The 11,104-nt window shown below is 41.2% G+C and overlaps 1 long non-coding RNA gene across 1 annotated transcript; it reads right to left on the bottom strand.

Moving 5' to 3' along the window:
- Positions 1-851: 851 nt before the first annotated feature.
- On the bottom strand, positions 852-7,791 carry LOC118639016. Its single transcript, XR_004961138.1, has 6 exons — positions 7,773-7,791; positions 6,687-6,737; positions 5,221-5,354; positions 4,610-4,715; positions 1,918-2,065; positions 852-933 (listed from the first exon to the last, which is right to left on the bottom strand). It is a non-coding gene; the product is annotated as an uncharacterized LOC118639016 (long non-coding RNA).
- Positions 7,792-11,104: the final 3,313 nt, after the last annotated feature.

The following is an 11,104-nucleotide window of genomic DNA, read 5'->3' as shown; positions in this document are numbered from 1 at the left end:
GCCTTCCAAAACATGTGATCACACATAAACTTAGGCTGAGACCAAGAAATCCCAAATTCCACCTGAATCTTCTGGAAAACTCAGGTCTGTGAAGACATTCCAAGTTTTCCTGTGTGCTTCAATGAGACCCTCATCACTAACTCATACCACAGACTTGACAAGGGAATAAGAGATTCTGATAAGGGAAATGGTAGCACAAAGTTGGAAGTGATAACAAAGAGTACCACCCAAGACAGCTGCCATGGACATGCCACAATAAAACACCAAATCTCTGTCACAGAATGCACAACCGAAACTGCCTTCCTGGTGACCATCCAGCTGTCTGAGAACAGTATCCTGACTGGCTTCTTTCCTAGCTCCAGCCAATCAGCATCTTAGACAGAAAAGAAAAAACTGGTATTTTCAAAATGTCTACAGTCTTTCATTCTCTCTTTCCTCCTTCTCTTTTATAAATCCTGTTTGTGCTTTGATAGATAATATTGACCTACTATTGGTTTTCCTTGTATACGAGTAAAAGTATGTTAATTGTTAACTATCTTTCTTCTTCTTCGACAGAAGCTCAAGTATTTCTCACAAAAGACCCCATTCCTTTACTGGTCTTGACAGAAAACTGAGCATGCAGGAGATGTTGAGTAACATGTTCAATGAATATGATGACACTGACTGGAAAAGGCACATAAGGAGGGCTCTGGGGTATTTGGCACCATCCTTCACTGAAAAAGGAGGAAATGAGAAGTGGGTTCAGGGATGAGATTCTGTTGGGTAGAAAGCTTCAGTATAATTAAGGAAAAGAGTCACATGAACTAAAAATCACTGTATTTCAAAGAGAGAGAAATACCAACTTACATCAGTCATGGTTCTATAGTTGCAAGAACTAATTAGTGTCCCATGAGGTTCCTCTACTGGTGAAGCACAGAGTCCAGAAAGGCAGAGCTGAGGAAGGAAAAAAAGAGCTTTAGATCAAGTGTGCTTAACTGATCCCATCCTATCTCAAGTGATCCCATCCTCACTCAAGCTAATCCAAACCCCATATACCATATGTGAAATCTAAACTCTCACCTAAAACCCCCAGGTCCTGCCCTGGCCGGTGTGGCTCAGAGATCAGAGCATCAGCCTAAGCACCAAAGCATGGCAGGTTTGAATCCCAGTCAAGGTGACGTACCTAGGTTGTAGGTTCAATCCCCAGCCCCAGTTAGGGTGCATGCAGAAGGCTACCAATCCAATCTTATCTCTTGCACATTGATGTTTCTCTCTTTCTCTCCCTCACTCCCTCCCTTCCACTCTCTCTAAATAGAAAAAAATACCCTTGGGTGAGGATTAACAAAAAACAACAACAACCCAGGTCCTTCAACAGGAAGGCTTCTTGTACTACCCAATTCTGAAGATGCTGCTATGAGCCTGAGATTGGACTACTCAGTCCTCCCCAGATCAGACCTTCCTCCCTCCATTCCCACCTGTCAGGACTGAGAATGGGCACATGGCCCAAGACTAAAACATCCTTCATGAGCTCAGGACTTTAGAAAATTGGTCAAGACATAGGAGCAGACAGGATATCCAAACAATTGCTCAGGCAATTGCCTATGCCCAAATATCTGACTTAATGCATTCAGAACATCCATGCAATGGAACACTATGAAACTATGCTAAGTTGGGGAAAATAATCAAGATCTATTGTCACAAGAAAAAATAGGTTACATGATGTACACAGTATAATAACATTTTAAAATTTTATGTATATATCAATATAGAAAGACTGATGATCAGACATCAATAGATGGAAAAACGTTTGGAAAGTTATATAGCTATATATAATAATGTATTATTATCATAATTATCTTTTTGTTTAGGCGTTCTGCATAATTATTGCAATGATGGCCATGCATTATACTAACTATATGATTTCTATGTTTGTCTTACCTAGAAAAAATGGATATATTGAGGTCTTGATCCAGTTTTTCATGTCTTCTGACAGATGGGTTTATTTTGTATCTGAACTTGTCTTTTTAGACATCATACCCTCCAGGTAACTGCTGAATCTCCTGCTCCTATTAGTGTCACTTTGCAACTAAAATTAGTAGGATAAAAACTATAAGGTATGAAACTCACAGGATAAATCCCATTTGCCTCCACAACGCTGGTCATGATCTAATAATTACTGCCTATAATTACCTTAATATGAGTTCCTAAGATAGGTCATCTGAATTGCCTATTGGCCTTTGTAGCTGCTTGCCCCACATTTATTCATTAGTTTGTCTTCTATATCTTAAAAGTAACAACTATGTCTTTTAGTCATTGTATTACCTCCCAAGTACTACTTTCTCAGGGTTTTATATTTAGGACAAATTTTTACCTAAAATTTCATTTACAGAAATGTATCCTTAAATAGCTAGGGAAATACACAAGATGTATAAACCAGAATATTCAACCAAAAATCATTTTAGATAAATAAGAGTTAGAAACTATATAATATGGGGCAAAAGGTTTAATAAATTATGGCCCTTTCTACCCTCATTAGTTGTGATAGTACTGGTCCACATTAACTGATTAAGACATGCATAATCAATTTCTTAGTGAGACAAGCAAGTTTTTTAAAGGATACATAATGTGTGAAGTGTATGTGAAATTAAGATAAAAACTCTGATGTCAGACTTGAACTTGACGGTTACCAATTTCTCAACACCTCTGTTGAGAAATTAAATAAAAAAGGGGTAAAAACAGTATCTACTACAGATGGTTGCATTGAAGATTAAGTAAGAAAGACCAAATAAAATGGTGTACAATAATAGCTTAATATAAGTTTTAGTCATTATTAGTGAAAATAAAAAGATTACTACACCACCCTGGTTGGTGTGGCTCAGTTGGCTGAGCATCGGTTCATGTGACAAAAGGTTACCGGTTGGAATCCCAGTCAGGGCACATACCTGGGTTGTTGGTTCAATCCCCAGTAGAGGGCATGCAGAAGATAGCTGATTGATGTTTCTTTCTCTCTCTCTAAAGTCAATATAAATATTTTTAAAAGAGTCCTGTCCCTTATTGTACTGTTATAAAGTTAATGCCATTCTTTCCATTTTTCTCATAATAAAATCTATCCTTCTCAGGCTTGCTTTCTTACAATGCTAACTAAAATTCCACAGCCCAGCCCTGAGCCCTCTATTCTTCCTAAATTATAAGATGAGCAAAACAGATTCTTAAAAAGATATAGAGAAAATATTCCCTCCTTCCAGAAGCTGCAGATGAAGAGACAAAAGTAGGCACCATAAAACTGGCTCAAACAATATAATCCAATTATGTGTCGATCTGAGAACATTAACCAGAGTCTCAATCTGGTTCTTCTGTACAAATTGTTGCCTTATTTGAATATTTAAAACTATAACCTTCTTATTCAACCTTCTGGTATTAATATCTGTCCTTGGAAATATTATTTGTAAAACAGAAATTTGTAAGACATTAAAGATTATTGCTATTCTCTGTGGAAGGAACCTTTAAATTAATCTAATTCTGAAGTCTGTCTTTATTGTCCTGGTAATCAATTTTGGGAGGGGGGGATTAATTCTCACCCGAGGATATTTTTCCATTGATTTTTTAGATAGAGTGGACAGGAGGGAGGGAGAGAAAGAGAGAAACATCGTGAGAGAGACACATCAATTGGTTGTCTCCTGCATGATCCTGACCGGGGCCAGGATCAAACCTGCAACCCAGCTAACATGCCCTTGACTGGGAATTGAACCTGTGACCCTTTGGTCTGTGGGCCAACCCTCTAACTGTTGAGCCAAACTGGCCAGGGCCTGGTAATCAATTTTTAAATGGCATTTCTATATTCCTAAAAGTTGTAAATACTTCAAATTTTTCAAATAAGAAAGGAACCACGGGCACTTTCCTCTTCTTTCTATATACTCAAGATTAAAATAAAACCCAGTCTGGGTTGGAGTTCATTTTCAAACTAAAAGCTAGAGAGTCTTCAACTCAATTATATCACCAATCACTGTGATTTTATTCTGCAGAAACAAAACCAGATACATAGGCTCATAGGAAAACATAAACACACACCAGAACACTAAGAATGATTACGAGGATATAATTTTTACTTCATTCTCTATGTTTCCTGGATTAATGAATTTGGGGGGGGCAACAAACTTGTATTAATTTCATAATCAAAATTATAAAGATACTTCCAAATGTAAAATATTGAGAACATAGCAGTCATTAAGAAAACTAAACAAACTCAGCACTGAAAATCAGAGGGCCTAAAACAAATTACACCTACCGCATGGAAGGACCTGGAAAATATTATGTTAAGTGAAATAAATCAAAGAAAGATAAGTATCACAGGATCTCACTTATTTGTGGAATATAATGAACAAAACAAGCTGATGAACAAAATAGGCCCAGAGACATAGAAGTAGGGTACAGACTGACAAACCTCAGAAGAGGAGGATGGGGTGGGGGGATGAGATAAACCACAGAATATTATATGCATATAAGCGTAACCATGGACAAAGACAACAGTGCAGGGAGGGGGGTGGGATCAGGAGGAGGGTGTCAATGGGTGAAAAAGGAGAAACATCTGTAACAAAAATAAATTAATAAAAAGAAAACAAATGACACCTACCGGCTCTTGAACATCCTGTGGCTATAGCTCATCACTACAATGAGACACTTTCATGGTCAAGATTCTCCCATGAATGAACACAAATTATGTAAGTCACATTCAAAGTCTGAGGAAGGAAATATATACACATAAACAGAAACACAACAAAAACATACATATTTGGTACAAAGTAAATGTTGGACAAGTGCGGCTATACCTCTCTACCTCTTCATTGAATGGTCAATGAAAACAATATTTTGGATAGGATCCTTGAAAAACGTCTTTCAAAACCCTGTCTTTTTTAATGGGATTCATACAGAGTTCCTAATTAATATTCTTGAGTACTTTTATTCATAACTATTTGCTTAATGTTATCATTTACATTTTTCCTTCTTTTGATTTTTTATAAACATAATTTTTATTAGGTGAATATTAGTCTAGCACAAGAAATACTACAATTTACCTGTTTCCATATCACTGGATACTAATTTTCTACAAGCTCCTTCCCAGCTCTTATATTTTTTTATTCCAGACCAGTGGAGCTACATCTTTTTGAAGTCCTGTGCACTTGATAAATTCACTAAATTATAGACATTTTGCCCACTTTAAAAAATGAATTTATAAATATTTACCAAAATTCTGTCTCAATTTCTAGGGGTTTGTGAGGTAAAGATTTCCGATACTAAACCATTTGAGCATCTGGTCACTTTTTAAAACTTGCAAGCACCCATCACAATCATCTTCATATTTCTCTTCGTATGTTGATCTATAAAAAGTTGATGGGGAAAGATCCAGAATCACTCATCTGGATCATATTAACTCATCTCACATTACATATTAACCCATCTCACATCATTACAACCCCATAAGGTAGGCATTATTTTATCCTGATTTTGTTGATGTGACACGGACAGCCTGAGTCATTTTTCTTAGCTCACACAGCAGGCAGAACCAGAATTTGAATCCAGATGCTCTAGATCCAGAGCATTTTGCATTGATTTTTTTAGAGAGAGTGCAGGGGTGGGGGGGGAGAGAAACATTGATGTAAGAGAGACACATCAATCAGTTGCCTCCCACACAACCCTGACTAGGGCCAGGGATCAAAACTGCAACCCAGGTAAGTGCTCCTGACTGGACTCGAACTCAGGACTATTTGGTCTGCAGGCTGACACTCTAACCACCGAGTCAAACAGGCCAGGGCCAGCACCTTACTCTTAACCACAACACAGTACTCTCTGCCTCTCACAATCTATACAAAATTGGAGCTGAAACAATTTATGCTTAGCAGTGTTATAGATTTCTACAAAAAGATTACCTGAAAGTCTCTGCCCTTGTTGGTGCACACTGCAAAGCCCTATGCTCTGAGCTCAAGCACATTCCTGCTCCTAAAAGCATCACACCATTGAAATTTATTAACTGAAACTATCAATTCCCTCCTACCTTGCCTTGGGCTTTAAAATTCACCAGGTAGAGAAGAAAAATAATTTGTTCACCACACTACCTAAGTACTGATCTCCCCAAGCAGTCATAATCTAAAATAAAGCTCTAACAGTAATCTCCAGGAGGTATATTTCGATACCATCAGAACGCTTAGAAAGGGAGAACGCACTGAAGGATTTGAAAATTTTGCCATACGAACAGATAGCTATTAACCAAAGAAAAGGATAATATGGGACCACTGGGAAGGGGAATGCACCAACCTGGTAGGTCATTCACCAGAAGGAAGACCCATGATAGACACTACTAGTTAAGATATTTCAGGCCAGCCCTGGCCGGTTTGGCTCAGCGGTTGGAGCGTCGGCCTGCGGCACAGAGAGACCCGGGTTCGGTTCCCGCTAAGGGCACGTACCTCGGTTGCAGTTTGTCCCTGGCCCTGGTTGGGTCGTGCGGGTGGTTGGGTCGTGCGGGTGGCAGCCACTCGATGTGTCCCTTCACATCGATGTTTCTCTCTCGCTCTTCCTCTCTTTCCCTCCCACTCTATCTGAACAAAAAATGTCCTCGGTGAGGAAAAAAAAAAAAAAAGATATTTCAGGCCAAGCAGAACAAATATTCTCGTGGTTTAAAAGTAATTATATGAATATAAAAGAAACAAACTCACCTGAACTTTGATTTCCAAATATGCAACTATTCTTTCCTCCTCCTTAGGGTTCTTCTTAGCAACATGAAGCAGTAAGGGGGAAAGAGGAATCATGAGACACCAGCATTTCATCATTTTTTTAATCCTCACCCAAGGGCATTTTTCTTTTCTTTTCTTTTTTTTTTTGGTCAGATAGAGTGGGAAGTAGAAAGAGAAAGAGAGCGCGCAAGAGAAACATGGATGTGAAAGGGACGCATCGAGTGGCTGCCACCCGCACGACCCAACCAGGGCTGGGGACAAACTGCAACCAAGGTACGTGCCCTTAGTGGGAACCGAACCGGGTCTCTCGGGATACTCTAACCGCTGAGCCAAGCCGGCCAGGGCGAGACACCAGCATTTCTTAAAGCACACAGACTTAACTAAAAAAGAAAAAACAGAACCAAAACACTCTCTAGGGCCACATCTGCCTTCATCCACACATAACCAAATCGAATTCGAAGGGAGGCTGAACTTATCTCTGAGTTGACAGCAATTCTTGGGGACTGAGGTCTGGTTGCAGTGGCTCTGAAGCATGTAGCTGGCCCCCAGGGGGCAAGGAGAGGTGCCCCTTCGAGGAACCCTACCTCTGGGACCTCCCCTTCACGTCTTCCCAGGAGCCTGTCACGAGGACACTTCCAGATATCAAGTTCTCATCCCAAGACTAGCTCTTCCCGCTTGAAATGTTCAGTCTATGGCTCAGTACAGGGCTTTTCCTGGAGTCATTTAACTTTGACAGGCCCGAAGAAGGTCTAGAGGGAACTTACAGCACACAGCCAAAGCGAACCACACCTACAAATAAGGGCCACGCACCCTATCACCCAGTCACCGAGACACAGCCCGCCGTCTCGCCGCCTGTCACCCACCATCCCTCTCAGCCGCTGCGCACACGCAGGCTTGAGGTTCGAGGCTCCGGACACTAACGCCCGTGCGCGACCCGGGCCTCCACACCTCAAGCGCCTCCCGGTGTCACCCAACCCTAGTAGGTTCCAACCCCTTCTGTAGAGTCAGCCACTGAGCCCTCCCTCCCACACCCGGCGCTGATTACTTCCCGGGACGCGACCAACTCACGGTGCAGAGTCCAAGAACTTGAGACACCAGAAAGGGACCGAGGACCGAGACTAGTTTGGGCCCAGAGGCTTATGGGAGCCCAGCTGTTCAATAGCTCTCCACAGGAAAACTCGCCCCGCCCCGAAAAGACGTGGCCCCGAGACTCCTGGGAAATGTAGTCCACAGCCGGAGATTTCCCGGAAACTGGGACCTTCGGAAGGCTCCCAGGATGCAACTCGGCTCAGCTGTCAAAGGCGCTTTGCCGAAGCCCACCCGGCAGCTCGTCTTTGCTGAACAGTTCCGGGCTTGGGCGAGCCCAGCGACTGAGGTGTCTTTGGTGTAGCTGAGGGCGAATTAAAAGGTTCTCAGCGAAGGCTGAGGAGCCCATTCTGGAGTCCAGAGCAGACAAAAATGAGAATGGAGGATGACCAGGGACTTAGGCTCCAGTGAGCAGGGCATCCCAGGTAAAGTCCGTGGGAATGACCCTGAGCGGGCCTCGAGTTTACCTGGCTACGAGAGACTGGAGCAGGGTCTGGTAGTTGAACGGATGGGTTGTCTTGCGCTGGGTGATTTTGTGGGTCCGATTCGTTGTCTGGGACCCTGCGTGGGATTGTTTATACTCATGGGATAGTTTCTGCCATTGTGTGTCTTTGTTCTCATAGGTGTAAGGCAGTTTTTGTTGGAGATTATATGCCAATCTTGGAAAGCAACAGTTAAGTGGTCGTGAAAGGATATTGTGACCATGGGGATTTGTACAAGGTCTCTGTAGGACTGAGAGAGATGTGAGGAGGACATTGTGTGTTTCTATTAATGTCAGTAACTGGAGATGACTTCTTATTTGTGAGGTTTTTTTAATAGCCATTTCTTTTGTGTGCATACCATGGTGATTATGAAAGTGGATCACTATCTAGCTGGGATTGAAAAACAGTATAGTGTTGTCTAGCTTGGTATGTGTTCGTTTGATTGTCTGACTACCAGCCACTACGTGTGCCTGGGAAATTGTGACAGTGTTGTGATAATAATAAGTGGCAAAAATCCAGTTCCATTACCTATAAAATAGTTTTATTACATCTTGCAGCATCAAATTTAAGATGCAGAAAAAGATTTGCAACTTATCTGTCAAGAGATTTAGATATTTTATAATGAATCAAAGATGTTTGGGAAAGAATGCAAATCAGCATAACTTTTAATAAGAAAAGTGGTTAGTCATTTATATAACTTATGAAGTGATCACCCCAATAAGTCTAGTACCCACCTGGCACCATTTATAGTTATTACAATATTACTGACCAAATTCCCTGTGCTATACTTTACATCCCCATGACTGTTTTTATTACTGGCAATTTGTAATTCTTAATTTTTTCTTTAATATATAAAGTGGCATCCCGGGCCAGGGGAGTTTTATAGAGGAGCATCAATAAATGGCATGCTCCATATTGTTCTGTGGAGCCTGGGGCTTTCCAGCCTGTAGCTGTCCCCTCTTCTATCCTTACATTCAACAAGGGCACAGACTAGAGTCTCGTTGTGACCTTCCACAAGAGAGTTTGTCAGTGAGAGATTGAAAATAGATGTTCAAAGACTAGGAGAGTTAAGGGAGGGAGTGAAACTTCTCAGATAATCTAATTTTATATACTTTTTATTTTTTGAACCACATTACTGTTCTACATGTTTCAAAAATAAAATGAAATTGCCAAGGATCAGAAGAGATAAAAAACTAAAACTGAAAGAAATGAACCCAATTGTATTTCAATGACTACCATAACCACAATGAAGAAAGAAAAAAATAATTATGAACACAATATTTGAATATATACCCCCAGCTTGGGTAACTGCACACTAACTGCAACCAAATCCTGAACTCTTTTTAGTAGGTTTGTTTTCTGTGGTCATATGGATGAAACAATTCTGAAACTATTTTAAATGTGTTGATGCACTGAGCAAATGAATAAATGTGTTAATGTTGGGAACAAGTGTTCTCACTGAGGAAGAAGAGACACAGAAATACTGAATGGGGAAAGGCAAAAATAGATGATTAGCATAATTTCTTTCCACTATAAATGATCCTGCTTTCGAAAATAAATTATTTGTTCATGCTAAGCATAAACTCTGGGAGTCAGGGTATGGGGAAGGTATCACCAACTTATCATTTGTGTCAAGTATATAAAAAGGAGGAAAGCGCTCACCTAATTGAAAAAAGTTTTAAATTCCTTTTTTTTTTTTTTAATCCTCGACCGAGGACATTTTTCCATTTTTTGTTCAGATGGAGCGGGAGGGAGAGAGAGAGAAAGAGAGAGAGAGAGAAACATCAATGTGAAGGGACACATCGAGTGGCTGCCACCCGCACGACCAACCAGGGCCGGGGACAAACTGCAACCGAGGTGCGTGCCCTTAGCGGGAACCGAACCCGGGTCTCCCTGTACCGCAGGCCGACGCTCCAACCGCTGAGCCAAACCGGCCAGGGCAAAAGTTTTAAATTCCATTTTAATACAGTTATGGTAACAAAAAGGAGGAGGAAGGAAGGGAGACAGAGAGAGGAAGAGAGGGGAGGTAAGGAGGCAGGCTAACTTCGTGCCATTCTCAATGGCGATTTCATTAAATGAATTTCCAAGAATCTAGGCACAATGGTGCAATGGAAAGACCTCCATTTCCTGTTTCCAGCCCCAAGCACATGGTGCTAAAGGAACTCCATACTTGATCTCAGGGATGTCTTTGATGACAGGAATATCAGTTCTTAGCAGCTTAGATTTGGGGTCTTATGCCTTTTCTGCTGAGCCTCAAGTCCAATGTAAAACATGATGACAGCCAAACCTTGGTTCTCTGTCTCCCATCTCGAACAATTTGGTTCTCGACCAAGTTGTTTATGGAAAAAATTCTTGGTCTTTGAACAAAACTTGGGTACTCAACCAGACAACCCTTTCATGCTGACACTTCAGCATGACAAAGCATCTCTCAGGCCACAAACAAAGGAAAAAATATGAGTCAGTTTACTGCTAAACCTCACACTGTTAACATCTCAGGAAATTGTGCTGTGAATATTTCTGTAGGTTTTTTGCGTTTGTTGCTTGTGAAATGGATGATTAGCATAATTTCTTTTTGTTTGTTTGTTTTTCTTTATTGATTTTAGAGAGAGAGGAAGGGAGAGGGAGAGAGAGGTAGAAACATCGATGAGAGAGAACATCGATTGGCCTCCTCCTGCATGCCCCCCACTGGGGATCGGGCCCACAACCTGGGCATGTGCCCTGACCAGGAATCGAACTGGCGACCTCTTGGTGCATGGGTTGATGCTCAACCACTGAGCCACACCAGTCGGACAATCACAGGCAGTTTAAGAGGTAGAAAAACTGTTTTTGATT

This window comes from Molossus molossus, unplaced genomic scaffold, assembly GCF_014108415.1.
Source record: "Molossus molossus isolate mMolMol1 unplaced genomic scaffold, mMolMol1.p scaffold_m16_p_21, whole genome shotgun sequence".
NCBI lineage: Eukaryota > Metazoa > Chordata > Mammalia > Chiroptera > Molossidae > Molossus > Molossus molossus.
This window is presented reverse-complemented; position numbering and strand designations above follow the sequence as displayed.